Source organism: Musca autumnalis, unplaced genomic scaffold (assembly GCF_047663935.1).
Source record: "Musca autumnalis isolate F117 unplaced genomic scaffold, ASM4766393v1 scaffold_2, whole genome shotgun sequence".
NCBI classification, from domain to species: Eukaryota; Metazoa; Arthropoda; class Insecta; order Diptera; family Muscidae; genus Musca; species Musca autumnalis.
The window spans coordinates 247510297-247527222 of record NW_027411755.1 but is presented as its reverse complement, the minus strand read 5'-3'; the positions used below and the strand labels follow the sequence as shown (position 1 = coordinate 247527222).

At 38.3% G+C, this 16926-nt stretch overlaps 1 protein-coding gene across 7 annotated transcripts in view; it reads left to right on the top strand.

The window, feature by feature from the left end:
* S (EGF receptor activation regulator Star) overlaps window positions 1–16926 on the top strand; it is a 176029-nt gene that overhangs the window by 86743 nt on the left and 72360 nt on the right. The gene's annotated exons all lie outside the window — the stretch shown is intronic.

Below are 16926 nucleotides of genomic sequence, written 5' to 3'. Positions count from 1 at the left end.
GGCCTTTAGAAGCAGCCCTTCTTTCAGCAAGGGTCTAGAGAAGCACCATTTCTTTTAGCAAGGGTCTAGAGAAGCACCATTTCTTTTAGCAAGGCTCTTTAGAAGCACCCTTTCTTTTAGCAAGGCTCTTTAGAAGCACCCTTTCTTTTAGCAAGGGTCTTTGGAAGCACCCTTTCTTTTAGCAAGGGTCTTAAGAAGCACCCTTTCTTTTAGCAAGGGTCTTAAAAAGCACCCTTTCTTTTAGCAAGGGTCTTAAGAAGCACCCTTTCTTTTAGCAATGGTCTTTAGAAGCACCCTTTCTTTTAGCAAGGGTCTTTAGAAGCACCGTTTCTTTTAGCATGGGTCTTTAGAAGCACCCTTTCTTTTAGCAAGGGTCTTTAGAAGCACCCTTTCTTTTAGCAAGGTTCTTTAGAAGCACCCTTTCTTTTAGCAAGGGTCTTTAGGAGCACCCTTTATTCGGAAAGCGTCTTTAGAAGCACCCTTTCTTTTAGCAAGGGTCTTTAGAAGCACCCTTTTTTCGGAAAGGGTCTTTAGAAGCACCCTTTGTTTCGGAAAGGGTCTTTAGAAGCACCTTTTTTTAGCAAGAGTCTTTAGAAGCACCCTTTCTTTTAGCAGGGGTCTTTAGAAGCACCCTTTCTGTCTGAGAGGGTATTTAGAAGCACAATTTCATTCAGAAAGCGTATTTAAAAGCACCCCTTCCTTTTAGAAAGGGTATTTAAAAGCATCCTTCCTTTTAGCAAGGGTCTTTTGAAGCACCCTTTCTTTCGGTGAGGGTATTTAGAAGCACACTTTCTTTCAGAAAGGGTATTTAAAAGCAACCTTCCTTTTAGCAAGGGTCTTTAGAAGCACCCTTTCTTTTAGCAAGGGTCTTTAGAAGCACCCTTTCTTTTAGCAAGGGTCTTTAGAAGCACCCTTTCTTTTAGCAATGGTCGTTAGAAGCACCCTTTCTTTCGGAGAGGGTATTTAGAAGCACACTTTCTTTCAGAAAGGGTATTTAAAAGCGCCCTTTTTCGGAATGGGTCTTTAGAAGCACTCTTTCTTTCAGAAAGGGTCTTTAGGAGCAACCTTTATTTCGGAAAGGGTCTTTAGAAGCACTCTTTCTTTCAGAAAGGGTCTTTAGGAGCACCCTTTATTTCGGAAAGGGTCTTTAGAAGCACCCTCTATTTCGGAAAGGGTCTTAGAAGCACAGTTTCCTTCGGAAAGGGCCTTGAGAAGCACCCTTTATTTCGGAAAGGGTCTTTAGAAGCACCCTTTCTTTCAGAAAGGGTCTTTAGGAGCATCTTTTGTTTCGGAAAGCGTCTTTAGGAGCACCCTTTATTTCGGAAAGGGTCTTAGAAGTACATTTTCTTTCGAAAAAGGTCTTGAGAAGCATCCTTTATTTCAGAAAGGGTCTTTAGAAGCACCCTTTCTTTCGGAAAGGGTCTTTAGAAACAACCTTTATTTCGGGAAGTATCTTTAGAAGCACCCATCCTTTCGGAAAGTGTCTGTAGAAAGAAGCACCCTTTCTTTCGGAAACGATCTTTAGAAGCACCCTTTATATCTCTCTTGGCTGGCCTAAAGGCTGAGGGTATAAAAACAATGGGTTATTTCTTTAAAAGTTTGTAAGGCAAGACCACTTATATTACTCATTGCTAAGTTGTTGTTGTTGTTGTAGTAACGGAAATATGTTATTTCGTATATCTTTTGTAGTTGTCTGGTTCCGGTTCCTCTGTGTCCAGATTAAAACATTCTCTGCAACCTGGACTGCCAGCGTCCACAAAAAATCAGGAAATAGGTGAGTGGGATTTACCTGGGCAGTTAAACAAGGGTAGCGTGTCTTGCGGTCCCAATCCACATGTGTGGCATGTCGACGTGCCATCAATTCCAATACGAATTGAGGCAGTTGTATTGTTCGGAACTTAGCTTGGCTAAAAACATTAGTGTTTGCCTTTACTGTTGTCGTTCTTCTGGTGCGGCTTCAGACTACGGCATTCACACTGTACCTTTGTACTGCAAGCGAAACTGCATCAGATTGAATGCTATTCAGGCCTGCCTACTAAGCTCGTTAATCTAGAGGTTTTTGCTTGTACTTCTCTAAAAATCATGAAGATCTTTTCTGAGGTGTCTGGGGATACTCACCGCCCAAGCAATTACTGCTGTAACGACATCTTGTTGTGTTGGGCTGATGCACAGGTTCAATTTTCGTGTCATCAATCCGGCCAATACGAATTGAGGCGGCTGCATTGTCCGAAACGTAACTGGGCTAAAATCACTCGTGTTTGCCTTCGCCGCTGTCGTTCTTCTGTTACCATAGATGGAGGGGTGTCCGAGTACGGTATTCACACTGTATATTTGGACTGCCTCCCTGCGTTACTGCATAAGTGTAAATGTCTGATAGGCTCCTTGATTTAGAGGTTCTCGTTTGTACCTTTGGTCCCCTCTCTCTTTATATCAAGAAGTTCTCCTTCTTCCATCGTCCTACCCCGGACTCGAGAGTAATTTAACCGTTACCCACAATTCACTTAAACCTGCACCAATATTACATAGCATCAGCTGGTCTAGCTACTTTTTCCGCTTTTGGTCGACTACTATCCGCTGGACTTCAAAAGTATGTTCTCTATCTCCTGGGTCTTCAGAGTTCGTACGACGAAGCTCATCACACTCTTGGGCTAGTACCGTCGTCTCGGCTGCAAAATTTGGTCTAATTTCGGGTATTCGACGGCTGCAGCTGTGATGATGTTCCGGAAAATTCTCTAAGCTACCCAAGGATCTGAGTGAGTGGACAGCTCTTGAAGCGGTTGTTGGTAAATTCTCTGAACCCTTGCCAATCAGCTTTTCCTTGGATCAGAAAAGTACGGCGGTAATAGGTGAAGAAGACGGGTAATTTTTTAACGGCAACGAAAATAGGAAGGGAAATGACTTTGATTTTAGATTTTGAGGATTTTAGCTACATTTTCCTCCCAAATTGACACTTGAAGTTTCAAGAGATCAAAAAACTTCTGCACCAAACATGTTTAAGATAGGTCCACGTTTTGGTATAGGTCCCATATAACGGTACCTCCCGATTTAAGGTATTTTGAGGCTTTTAGCTACATTTTCTGACCGAATTACCAGTGGTTCCCATAAACTGCGGACATTGATACTTTCGTAACAAAAAGAAAACTAATTATTTCATTTTAATTCGCAATATTTCATTGAAAGAAAGTTCGGTTTCTCTATAAGATCAACAGTTATGTGCGGCACACCTTACGGAATCAAGGGTAAAAGGACCAGCGGCCATATCATTGAGTAAAAATAAAATTGGTTTTAAATTATTGAATTGGTGGAAAAAGTTTTTAATGGAAAACAGCATTGAGCGCCACATGTGTAGCGATTGTAGAATAACGCTTCCCAAGAAACATTTACCCAAAATCCCGCTGAAAAAAGATCTACTCTTTTAAAAAAAATATCCTCTTCTTGGAATAACAAATTAGAAAGGAGAGACGAAGAACGACGACGTTCATTAAATTGCAATTAGCCAATAATACTTGTTATACTCTCTCCCTCGCCGCTTACTTACAACGGCTTCGTCTTATCATTTTGGGTTTTAAACAAAGAGCCCAGCTGCTGTTTTCCTCCTTCGTCATTCACAACATTGTTGTTGTTACAGCAACTATAGTTGGTAATTTTCTTACAAATTTATTGACAGACCTTAACAAGTTGGTAATGAATATTTTCTAACAGGTACTAAATGCAACCGAGCGAATCTAATAACAATAACAAGAGTAGAGGAGGGCGGAGTAGGGAAGGTAACCAACTTGTCTGACGAACATTTTCGATTGCAAGAGCAACAACAAGCAATTTGGGAAAGGAATTTGATATTTGAAATAGGAATATACTGCTGGGAAAACTCATGCAAGAAAAAAATTAGTATTTTGGAATAGACAATTTTGTTCTATAAAATTTAGTCTACAGGAGCCTATCCCTTTTATTTTTTTTGGAAAAATCCGATTTCAGGTAACACCTTCTATAGAGAAAACATTGTCTTCAAAATTTCTGATACTTACCTATAAAAAATATTTCCGTTGTAAAAACTTCTTGACAGTGAATCTAGTGTTCCAAACAGCCTCATAAATCCATTCATCTAAGTTTTTGTCAGCATACATGTCTGGACAAAATAATTCACTTAATCAGGATTTTTCCAACAAACTCCAGACATACAAATATGTATGTAGCTTATTATTGTTGTGTTGTTGTCAATGACTATTTTCTTTTATATGCGGGAGCGAAAGGTTTATGGTAACATCAAGAAGTCTCTAGAGGAGCGGCACTGATGATCGTCATGTGAAGGTTTGTTGTAACACTGAGTGAAGAAGGGAGATTAAGAAAACAAGTTTCTTTCATTGTGATTTTAGGGCTTGTGTTGTTGTTTTCATTTACGGAAATGTTAATTTCTTTCCTTTGCTGGTGTCTTTCACATCCACAAATGAGCAGATAAGTAGCTGAGGTTTGCCTACCTATTCATCAGCATTAGTTGTTTCATTTTCATAATGATGATATTTGTTTTTGGTCTTATATCCATATCTGTGTCTGTCGCTCTGTCTATCCGTTTGTCTGTCCCATTTATCCCTTGAACATATCCCAAAATTGTGTGGATTTGTTTTTCTTCTTTGTCGTTTTTTTTTTCTTTAAAAGAGGAAGGAAACAAGTTTCTCTCTCAGGTGTCATTTGTTAGATGAAGGTGAAAAATTGTAAATTTGGGATTATGTGTAAAAATCGGAACCATTTTCTTGTTACCTCTTGTTTCCTTCCTCTTAATGGATTTCGTCATAGTTTTAACAAGAAATAGATTAACAAGATTTCTTTTCCCAATGCGCGCGCCCTTGCAGCAGCGCAGCTCATCAATGCATCAGCAGGATTGATGAAATTGGTGGCTATTTACACACTCAATGTAAGGGAATTCAAAAACAGCAGCAGCACCAGCAAAAACGAGAGGAGTTTTCAACTTCACACCACCAACACCACCTGTAGGTAGACGACTAACTGCATTTGTGTTAATTTCCCTATCTGAAGAAAAACGTGTTGTAGAGAGAAAAAAAACCCAAGGGAACGGAACATATGTTGCCCATTGTTCGTACGCTGTGTTCCATCAGCAATGATGTATGTCGTCTAGCCTTTGTCAAATTGACCACTTGTCCGCTTTATGCACCGCCATAAACCGTCCAATTCATTGTCCGTCCGTCCCTCCGTCCATTCTGAAACAAGTAGTTACAAATTTTCAATACTTCACGCCCTATTTCATTTAAGTGGAAGTGATGTTTTTTGTGCTAGGTAGTTGGTAATGGTCGGAGTAAGATCCTAACCAAAAGAGAAGGATGGAAGCCACCCCTTAGTTTAACGTAGGAGTTTTAATGATCAAATATTATTGTGAAAAAAGGGAAAGAGAGCCTAATGAGAGAATGACAACATGTGTTTCGTGATTTCCACTAAAAACTATAATAATTATTTTCACAAGTACTTTAAGAGCTCCCCCCATATGTTATTTTGCCGGGAAATCAAAGAGAGTTGGAAAATTCCAATACAGAGATTGGAATGAGAATGCATATAGGAAATTTTTAACAGTCATATAGAAAGCAATGTGCAGGGATGATGAAAAAACCAGAGCATTATTTGAAAGAAAAATCTCAGTATAGCTGAGACAAAAGTCTCAGTATTGCTGAGATAAGAGTCTCAGTATAGCTGAGACGAATGTCTCAGTATAGCTGAGACAAAAGTCGCAGCATTGCTGAGATAAGAGTTTCAATATTGCTGGGACCAAAGTCTCAGTATAGTTGAGACAAATGTCTCGGAATAGCTGAGACAAAAGTCTCAGTATTGCTGAGATAAAAGTCTCAATATTGCTGAGAAAAAAGTGTCAGTAGAGCTGAGACAAATGTCTCGTAATAGCTGAGACAAAAGTATCAGTAATGCTGAGACAAAAGTCTCAGTAATACTGAGTCAGAAGTCTCAGTAATGCTGAGACAAAAATCTCAGTAATGTTGATACAAAAGTCTCAGTATAGCTGAGGCAAAAGTCTCAGTAATGCTGAGACAGAAGTTTCAGTAATGCTGAGACAAAAATCTCAGTAATGCTGATTCAAAAGTCTCAGTATAGCTGAGGCAAAAGTTTCAGTAATGATGAGACAAAAGTCTCAGTATAGCTGCGACAAAAGTCTCAGTAATTCTGAGACAAAAGTCTCAGTAATGCTGAGACAAAAGTCTCAGTAATTCTGTGACAAAAGTCTCAGTGTATGCTGAGTCAAAGGTCTCAGTGTTGTTGGGACAAAGGCCACAGTGTTGCTGAGACAAAAGTCTCAGTAATGCTGAGACAAAAGTCTCAGTAATTCTGAGACAAAAGTCTCAGTAATTCTGAGACAAAAGTCTCAGTAATTCTGTAACAAAAGTCTCAGTAATGTTGAGTCAAAGTCTCAGTAATGTTGAGTTAAAGTCTCAGTGATGCAGAGAAAAAAGTCTCAGTAATGCTGAGTCAAAGGTTTCAGTGTTGCTGAGACAAAGGTCTCAGTGTTGCTGAGACAAAGGTCTCAGTGTTGCTGAGACAAAAGTCTCAGTGTTGCTGAGACAAAAATCTCAGTAATTCTGTGACAAAAGTCTCAGTATAGCTGAGACAAAAGTCTCAGCATAGCTGAGATAAAAGTCTCAGTATAGCTGAGACAAAAGTCTCAGTAATCAGTATAGCTGAGACAAGTCTCAATATAGCTGAGACAAGTCTCAGTATAGCTGAGACAAGTCTCAGTATAGCTGAGACAAAAGTCTCAGTATAGCTGAGACAAAAGTCTCAGTATAGCTGAGACAAAAGTCTCTGTATAGCTGAGACAAAAGTCTCAGTATAGCTGAGACAAAAGTCTCAGTATAGCTGAGACAAAAGTCTCAGTATAGCTGAGACAAAAGTCTCAGTATAGTTGAGACAAAAGTCTCAGTATAGCTGAGACAAAAATCTCAGTATAGCTGAGACAAAAGTCTCAGTATAGCTGAGACAAAAGTCTCAGTATAGCTGAGACAAAAGTCTCAGTATAGCTGAGACAAAAGTCTCAGTATAGCTGAGACAAAAGTCTCAGTATAGCTGAGACACGTCTCCGTATAGCTGAGAAAAGTCTCAGTATAGGTGAGACAAGTCTCAGTAAAGCTGAGACAAGTCTCAGTATAGCTCAGACAAGTCTCAGTATAGCTGAGACAAAAGTCTCAGTATAGCTCAGACAAGTCTCAGTATAGTTGAGACAAATCTCAGTATAGTTGAGACAAGTCTCAGTATAGCTGAGACACGTCTCCGTATAGCTGAGACACGTCTCCGTATAGCTGAGACAAAAGTCTCAGTATAGTTGAGACACGTCTCCGTATAGCTGAGACAAAAGTCTCAGTATAGTTGAGACAAATGTCTCGGAATAGCTGAGACAAAATTCTCGAAATAGCTAAAACACAAGTCTCAGTATAGCTGAGACAAGTCTCAGTATAGCTGAGACAAAGGTGGCAAGTATAGGTTTATAGTTTTATCGTACTATTAAATCGTGGGAGTGTGCAATCTGATAGTGGTATTTTTTCAGTAAACATATCACAAACTTCAGCGATTTGATTTTAAAGTTTTAAAATAGTTCCCGAATGCCCTCTTGATTGCTCGCCATACAAAAATATAAAAAAGCAACACTTAAACCTTCATCACCATGTAACAAAAGAAGATGCTTTTCATGAGTTCAATATCATCAAGTGGTTGGCCCATCACCACCCATGAAGGCGATTGTGGTAGGTACACGAGTTTCCACAATGAAACAGGCAATAAAAATTTGAAACTAATTAAATGAGACTACAAGAGCTTCATATTTGTAAAATTTTATAATTTTTGAAATAAGATATGGAACCTGCTGTGCTCGCTCTACACCTTGAAAAATAACTAGCTGGGAATTGATATGAAGTGGAATGAAACAATAAAATTATCAATTTTTCTTGTAATTTAATAAAAACATAGTTTTATTACCAATATTAAATTTTTTACTATGCACTTCAGATCAGTGCTAGACCTTCCTTCTCCGATTAACCACCCAAGCGACCGACCACCGACGAAATCAATTTGTTGTTCTTTCCAAACCAACCACCCCCACTTACAATTTTTGGCATTCCTTTGTTTTTCCAACACCCACCAAAAACGTATCAAAATCAAAAAGGTAAATGTTTTTTAGGCGGTAATGGCTACCTGTGAATTTCGTTCTGTTACTCCCTTGTTGTAAATCACAAATCCACAAATGCCACAGAAAACATTTTCATTTTGATAAAAAAAACGAAACTAATGCAACACAACATTCCACCATTAGAACAAGTTAATGTGAAGGCAACAACAACAAGAAGAACAACAGCAACAACAAGGAGAACAACATCAACAAATAATAATAATAAAAACTAAAACATGCACGCACACAGCCATCACTCTCCTCATTCACCTACATGGACAAGGTTTATAAAATAAAAAAATAAATAAAAATAAAATTATTTGTTGCAAAAGATTCTTCTTCACCAACCAAACAGCCAGCTAGCCGGGCAAAAGAATGAATGAAAAAAGGCATTTGGAATGCAACAGCAAACGGCAGCAGCAGCGAGACTGACTTGCCACACAACCAACCATCATAGGGCATATCACCTCACCACCACCAGCCATCATCATTGCCACCATTCACTCACTCACTGGCCTGGCGGTTAACTCACTTTAAATTGAAACTAAAACAACTGAAGATTTGTATTTAGTTTTCTGTTTTGTTGTTGTTTTTTGTTTTGTTTCATGATCATCACACAACATTCAGTTAATGTGGTTGTTGTTGTTGCTGCATTTGTTGTTAAGTTGTTTTTCACAAAATTTTCCAAGAATCAGAAAAATGAAAATATGTGCGGAGCAGCAGCAACAACGACGACGATATGTAATGAAACGAATGACAACCAGCAGCAAACAACAACAATACTCGTAATACTCGTGTTGTTTTGTTGCTGTGGAAGAACCCAAAAGGTTTCTTCTACTGTTGCGTTGCACTTCCTTAGAGTTGTGGTCACACAACAAGTGATCCCAAGAATGCAGTGCGAGAGTTGGCGCAAAACATTTATCTCGCATATGTTCCAAGTGTCATTGGAGACAGTGGTTTAGAGGATATAATCATAGTTAAAAAATTAAAAACAGAGGCAAATTCTCAGTACAGCTTCAATATAGCTGAAACTTGAACTTCAGTAACACTGAGCTGTTGAGAGAATAGTATTGTTGACAATAATATCACTATTCCTGAGAAAGCAGTGGTAAGTCTTGCTTAGGCAAAAAACTCAGTATAACTGAAACAAGAGCCACAGGAATGATGAGACAATACTCTCAGTAAAAATTAGACAAAAGTCTCAGTAATGCTGATACACAAGTCTCAGTAATGCTGAGATAAAAGTCTCAGTAATGCTGAGACAAAAGTCTTAGTAATGCTGAGACAAAAGTATCAGTAATTCTGCGACAAACGCCTCAGTAATGCTAAGATAAAAGTCTCAGTAATGCTGAGAGAAAAGTCTCAGTAACGCTGAGACAAAAGTTTTATTAATGCTGAGACAAAAGTCTCAGTAACGCTGAGATAAAAGTCTCAGTAATGCTGAGAAAAAGGTCTCAGTAATGCTGAGAAAAAAGTCTCAGTAATGCTAAGAGAAAAGTCTCAGTAATGCCGAGAGAAAAGTCTCAGTAATGCTGAGACAAAAGTTTCAGTAATGCTGAGACAAAAGTCTCTGTAATGCGAAGAGAAAAGTCTCAGTAATGCTGAAACAAAAGTCTTAGTATAGCTGAGACGAAAGTCTCAATACATCTGAGGCAAAAGTCTCAGTATATCTGTGTCTACTCTGAGACAAAAGTCTCAGTAATGCTAAGATAAAAGTCTCAGTAATGCCGAGACAAAAGTCTCAGTAATGCCGAGACAAAAGTTTCAGTAATGCTGAGGCAAAAGTCTCAGTATAGCTCAGACAAAAGTGTCAGTATAGCTGAGACAAAAATCCCAGTATATCTGAGACAAAAGTCTCAGTAATGCTAGGAGAAAAGTCTCAGTAATGCAAAAAGAAAAACTGAAACAAGAGCCACAGGAATGATGAGACATTACTCTCAGTGAAAATGAGACAAAACTCTCAGTATAACTGAGACAAAAGTTTCAGTAATGCTGAACGAAAGTCTCAGTAATGCTGAACCAAAGTCTCAGTAATGCTGAACCAAAGTCTCATTAATGCTGAGACAAAAGTCTCATTAATGCTGAGACAAAAGTCTCAGTAATGATGAGAGAAATGTCTCAGTAATGCTGAGACAAAAGTCTCAGTAATGATGAGAGAAATGTCTCAGTACTGCTAAGGGCAGAGTCTCAGTAATGCTCAGACAAAAGTCTCAGTAATGCTGAGACTGAAGTCTCAGTAATGCTGAGACAGAAGTTTCAGTAATGCTGAGACAGAAGTCTCAGTAATGCTGAACAAAAGTCTCATTAATGCTGAGACGAAAGTCTCATTAATGCTGAGACAAAAGTCTCAGTAATGATGAGAGAAATGTCTCAGTAATGCTGAGACAAAAGTCTCAGTAATGCTGAGGCAAAAGTCTCAGTACTGCTAAGGGTAGAGTCTCAGTAATGCTGAGGCAAAAGTCTCCGTGCTGCTGAGAGAAAAGTCTCTGTAGTGCTAAGAGAAAAGTCTCAGTAACATTGATAGAAAAGTCTCAGTAATGCTGAGACAATAGTCTAAGTAGTGCTGGCACAAGAGTCTCATTAATGCTGAGACAAGAGTCTCAGCAATGCTGCGACAAGAGTCTCAGCAATGCTGCGACAAGAGTCTCATTAATGCTGATACAAGAGTCACAGTAATGCTGAGACAAAAGTCTGAGTAATGCTGGGACAAAAGTCTCACTAATGCTGAGACAGAAGCCTCAGTAACGCTGAGATAATAGTCTCATTAATGCTGGTACAAGAGTCTCAGTAATGCTGAGACAAAAGTTTCAGTAATGCTGAGACAAAAGTCTCAGTAATGCTGATGCAAAAGTCTCAGTAATGCTGAGACAAAAGTCTCAGTAATGCTGATGCAAAAGTCTCAGTACTGCTGAGACAAAAGTCTCAGTAATGCTGAGACAAAAGTCTCAGTAATGCTGATGCAAAAGTCTCAGTGCTGCTGAGACAAAAGTCTCTGTAATGCTGAGACAAAAGTCTCAGTAATGCTGAGAGAAAAGTCTTAGTATAGCTAAAACGAAAGTCTCAATATATCTGAGGCAAAAGTATCAGTATAACTGTGGCTTATCTGAGAGAAAAGTCTCAGTAATGCTAAGAGAAGAGTCTCATTTATGCCGAGAGACAAGTCTCAGCACTGCTTGGAGAAAAGTCTCAGTAATGCTGAGACAATAGTCTCAGTAATGCTTAGATAAAAGTCTCAGTCTCAGTAAAAGTCTAATGCTGAGATAAAAGTCTTTGTAATGCTGAGAGAAAAGTCTCAGTAATGCTGAGACAAAAGTCTCAGTATAGCTAAGACAAAAGTCTGAGTATAGCTGAAACAAAAGTCTCAGTATAGCTGAGACAAAAGTCTCAGTATAACTGAAGCAAAAGTCTATGTATACCTTATGCAAAAGTCTCAGTATAGCTGAGGCAAAAGTCTCAGTAAAGCTGAGACGAATGTCCCATTATAGCTGAGAAAAAAGTCTCTCTCAGTATAGCTTAGACAAAAGTCTCAGTAATGCTGAGACAAAAGACTCAGTGATGCTGAGACAAGAGTCTCAGTAATGAGAGCAGTGGTGCTCGCCCTCATACTTAAAAGTGTAAACAAACCAAACGTATTCTCTCTTTATTTTTGAGATGTCATTGTTTAGCAATGGAAAGAGTATATGACCACTACTAATACACCAACTTTTATGAGCACCAATGAATGAGAGTCTCAGTAATGCATAGACAAGAGCCTCAGTGTTGTTGAGACAAGAGTCTCGTTAATACTGATACAAGAGTCTCAGTAATGCTGATACAAGAGTAATGCCTCGACAAGAGTCTCAGTGTTGCTGAGACTAGAGCAGAGGTGAACACGGTGAGAGCATTTGTATGCAGAATCGTGATTTTAATTAAAGGCGTGCGCTCTTCTTGTTCATCTCTGGACTAGTCATAGTGGTGCTGAGACAAGAGTCTCAGTGTTTTTGAGACAAGATGCTCAGTATTGCTGAGTACAATGTTGCTTTGATAGGTGCATCAATGTTGCTGAAACAAAAGTCTCAGTTTTGTTGAGGCAAGAGTTTCAGTAGTGCTGGGACACGAGTCTCTGTGATTTAATTTGTTTGTCCTGCATAACCCAGTGTATTAATAGTAGATGCTGATAATTCCATGTAATATATAACTGGAAATTGTAAATTCTGCACCAGCATACGTCCAGCAAGCCATTCAGATGAAGTTAGACAATGTTAGACTATGCAGACCGATAGTTGATAGAATGAAAGGTTATTTTCAACAGACAAACAATTGTTTTCTTTTCAATGAATAGAGTGTGTTTGAGGATAGGGGAAGATAGAGTGTACAAAACATTCCGATGCTATGTTTCGCGGTTAATGATTGTTAAGTGCGTTAAAATGTAAGACAATATGGCAAGGATAACATAAAAGTTTCGGCTAGGGTAAAGTTGCGAAGAAGTATTGTTGTATTCAGGAATCTTATTATCAGGAATTTTCCCTAAAAAACGTTTACAAATTATAAAAAAAATAGTTCCAAAATAGTAGATCCCTCTTTAAATGTAAAAATAATAATAAAAAAAAAACTTGGAACATCTCCACTCAATGGCAACTCTGCCCATGACATCTAGCAAATATTTTATCAGCAAGATCTTTTGTCTACAACCTTGGCAAGCAGAAGAAGCAGAAGTATTTAAGGGGCTTCTTCCTTCGCTCTATGACAAGTGGAAGTAAAAAAGGAATATAGAGCAGTGACAGAAGAAGAGACAAGAAAAGGGGAAGTATTTTTTCTTTCTTCCTACAGCCAAAGTAACAACAACAGAAACAATAATTTAAGTGGCCGCGTGCCCATATGTCATTGAAGCGGCCATAAAGTGGGAAAAAACTATTACAACTTATGGTCAAAATATTTTGAGAATTTTTTTCTCCACCTACCCATAAAGATCGTCTGTTTGGTGATCTTTAATTTTCGTTTTTTTTGCTTGTGCGGACTTGTTATTTACCCTTGCTGTGGAATGTCCCAGTGCTGCAAGAGTGTGTGAGTTTCTTCGTCCCTCCAAATGAATTGATGTCCTTGTTGTGAATGATGAACTGGTTATAAAAATTAAAGTGATGACGGCTGTTACCATCCATATGTTGACTTCAAACGGCAACAGAAAGACAAGGCAGAGAGAGACAGGGAGTGGTAGAGAAGAGCTGAACATTGTTGCTTGTCCTAATAATGATGCATGTGAGAGGAGCGCTCCTGTCCTTTTTGCTCCTCATAGCATAGGAAAAAAGTATCCCACCTGTGTGGCCAGTTTTTATTGCATTTTTAAATGTTTTTTTGATAAGGAATATCGTATTTCTGTAGAAAAAATGCGGAACCTTAAGGCAAAACCGCCAAGCAGCAGACATGTGCTAAAACTCAACTAGCAGCAATGCCACTTACAAACGACTGTCTGCTTCTTCTTCTTCTGTCTGCCAGTTATTAAGAAATGCTAAAACTAATTTTACAAAATTAACACGATTGCCGTTCGTTCGTTTTTACTTCCCAAGAATTCTTGGGGCTCGTAATTTTTATTGAAGTTAATGAATTAGTACAGGCCAAAGGCATTTGGGTTAGGGTTTTTTAACCCTTGGAGTCCGGGATGAAAGTTCAGTTGCATTGTGCTGGGTATGGGATCTGTTTTGTCCATTTAAGAAAGGTCAAAGGGAAGAGAAAAATATATTCAGATCCAAAGAAAATAGATGCCTTTTTAAAAATCAGGACCTGGTAACGAAGTTTCTTCAAACGAAAGAATCCCAAAACCTCGCATAAAAACACCGCAATTTTTAATGAAAGGGTTAAGTGATTTCCTTCCCAGACACCAAGAATGAAATGCCTGACATACTTTGCTTTTTAGATTCCTAACAAATGAAATGTGTGGACGTTTGCCGGCTCTTATCTTGAAGTCTATGCAAATGAAATTGCGTTGCGTTTTCTTTCATGAAACTCATTAGCATGTCTGTAGTTCATAACGGTAAAACAAAGGACCTAAAAGGCGGCAAATGCATTAAATTAAGGAATAATACTACAAAATAAAAAAGAAATTATTTTCAAATTCCTTGCAACACGGAATGCTTAACAGCACACAATCAGGCTGGACAGACGCTTGCTTGGATTTAGTCCTTAAAGTAAAACTTTTTCTGTGATTTATTGTTCTCTCCAAGCTCTGGTTGGTGTTCCAACGAAACGTAAAATAATGTTGTTTTCAGCCATAAAAATCATGAGTTTTTAGTGTTTCTGGTCATTTTTCATTCTTTTTTGGCAGTAATTTGACTTGCGACTTAATGTCTTGTGACACAATGGGAGAACTCACTCCTGGCATGGGTCTCTTTCAATGTATTCCACTCTAATCAAATTTATTTACTTTTTATTCAAAGGAGGAGAAAAAAAGAAAAGAAAAACACTCTCTCTACAGGACTTTTATGAACGATTGCATGGTAAGCTACACCCTTTGTCTCGTCGTTTGGATAATAAAATTCAGCAGGATGATGATGATGATTGTTGCCCATTGTATTGTGGCTTTTCACAACAATCACATCTATTAAATTGTCTGCAAACTGTAATTTATACTCAGTTTGAATCCTTATTTAGTCCTTTTTGTCGCAGCAAGATAGTCTTTTGATCCATTAGATTTATTGCGTTTTGGCTAATTTTGTGTTCGGTTCCCTTGGGTGATAAATGGCTGGCCAAGAGATAAAGAGAAAGTAATAAAATCAAAAAAGGATAATTGCAAAAGTACTACGCAACAATAATGTATCAACAAAAGGATAATTGCAAAATGAGCTTTGGCAAACAAAACTAAATGGAGTTCCAACAAAAAAGTTAAATAAACCATTAATTCTAATTTACAGAAAAAATGTAATAATTGATATGAAACATTCAATTAAAATTCAGATAAGTAGTCTCAGTTGGGTTTCTACTTCGGCTTTCCCCTAAGACTTTGTCTCACCATTACTGAGACTTTGTCTCAGCGTTACTGAGACTTTTGTCCCAGCATGACTGAGACTTTTGTCTCAGCATTACTGAGACTTTTGTCTCAGCATTACTGAGACTTTTGTCTCAGCATTACTGAGACTTTTGTCTCAGCATTACTGAGACTTTTGTCTCAGCATTACTGAGACTTTTGTCACAGCATTATTGAGTCTTTCGTCTCATCATTACTGAGACTTTTGTCTCAGCATTACTGAGACTTTTGTCTCAGCATTACTGAGACTTTTGTCTCAGCTATACTAAGATTTTTGTCCCAGCTATACTGAGACTTTTGTCTCAGCCACTTGTCAGACTAGTGTCTAAGCAAACTGAGACTCTTGTCTCAACAACACTGAGACTTTTGTCTTAGTAATTGTTGCGACTTTGTCTCAGCATTACTGCGACTTTTGTCTCAGCTATACTAAGACTTTTGTCTCAGTATTACTTAGACTTTTTTCTCAGCATTACTGCGACTTTTGTCTCAGCATTACTGAGACTTATGTCTCAGCATTACTGAGACTTTTTTCTCAGCATTACTGAGACTTTTGTCTCTGCATTACTGAGACTTTTGTCTCTGATTTACTGAGACTTTTGTCTCAGCATTACTGAGACTTATGTCTCAGCATTACTGAGACTTATGTCTCAGCATTACTGAGACTTATGTCTCAGCATTACTGAGACTTTTGTCTCAGCATTACTGAGACTTTTGTCTCAGCATTACTGAGACTTTTGTCTCAGCATTACTGAGACTTTTTTCTCAGCTTTACTGAGACTGTCTCAACATTACTGAGACTTTTGTCTCAGCATTACTGAGGCTTTTGTCTCAGCATTATTGAGACTTTTGTCGCAGCATTACTGAGACTTTTGTTTTTAGCATTACTGAGACTTTTGTCTCTGCATTACTGAGATTTTTGACTCAGCATTATTGAGACTTTTGTCTCATCTATACAGAGACTTTTGTCTCTGCATTACTGAGACTTTTGTCTCCGCGTTACTGAGACTTTTGTCTCAGCATTATTGAGACTTTTGTCTCAGCTTTACTGAGACTTTTGTCTGAGCATTACTGAGACTTTTGACTCAGCATTATTGAGACTTTTGTCTAAGCATTACTGAGACTTTGTCGCAGCATTACTAAGACTTTGTCGCAGCATTACTGAGACTTTTATCTCAGCTATATTGAAACTTTTGTCTCAGCATTACTGAGACTTTTGTCTAAGCATTACTGAGACTTTGTCGCAGCATTACTGAGACTTTTGTCTCTGCACTAGAGAGACTTTTGTCTCAGCGTTACTGAGACTTTTGTCTCAGCTATACTGAGACTTTTGTCTCAGCTATACTGAGACTTTTGTCTCAGCTATACTGAGACTTTTGTCTCAGCTATACTGAGACTTTTGTCTCAGCTATACTGAGACTTTTGTCTCAGCTATACTGAGACTTTTGTCTCAGCTATACTGAGACTTTTGTCTCAGCTATACTGAGACTTGTCTCAGCTATACTGAGACTTGTCTCAGCTATACTGAGACTTGTCTCAGCTATACTGAGACTTGTCTCAGCTATACTGAGACTTGTCTCAGCTATACTGAGACTTGTCTCAGCTATACTGAGACTTGTCTCAGCTATACTGAGAATTTTGTCTCAGCATTACTGAGACTTTTGTCTCAGCTATATTGAGACTTTTGTCTCTGCTATACTGAGACTTTTGTCTCTGCTATACTGAGACATTTATCTCAGCATTACTGAGACTTCTATTT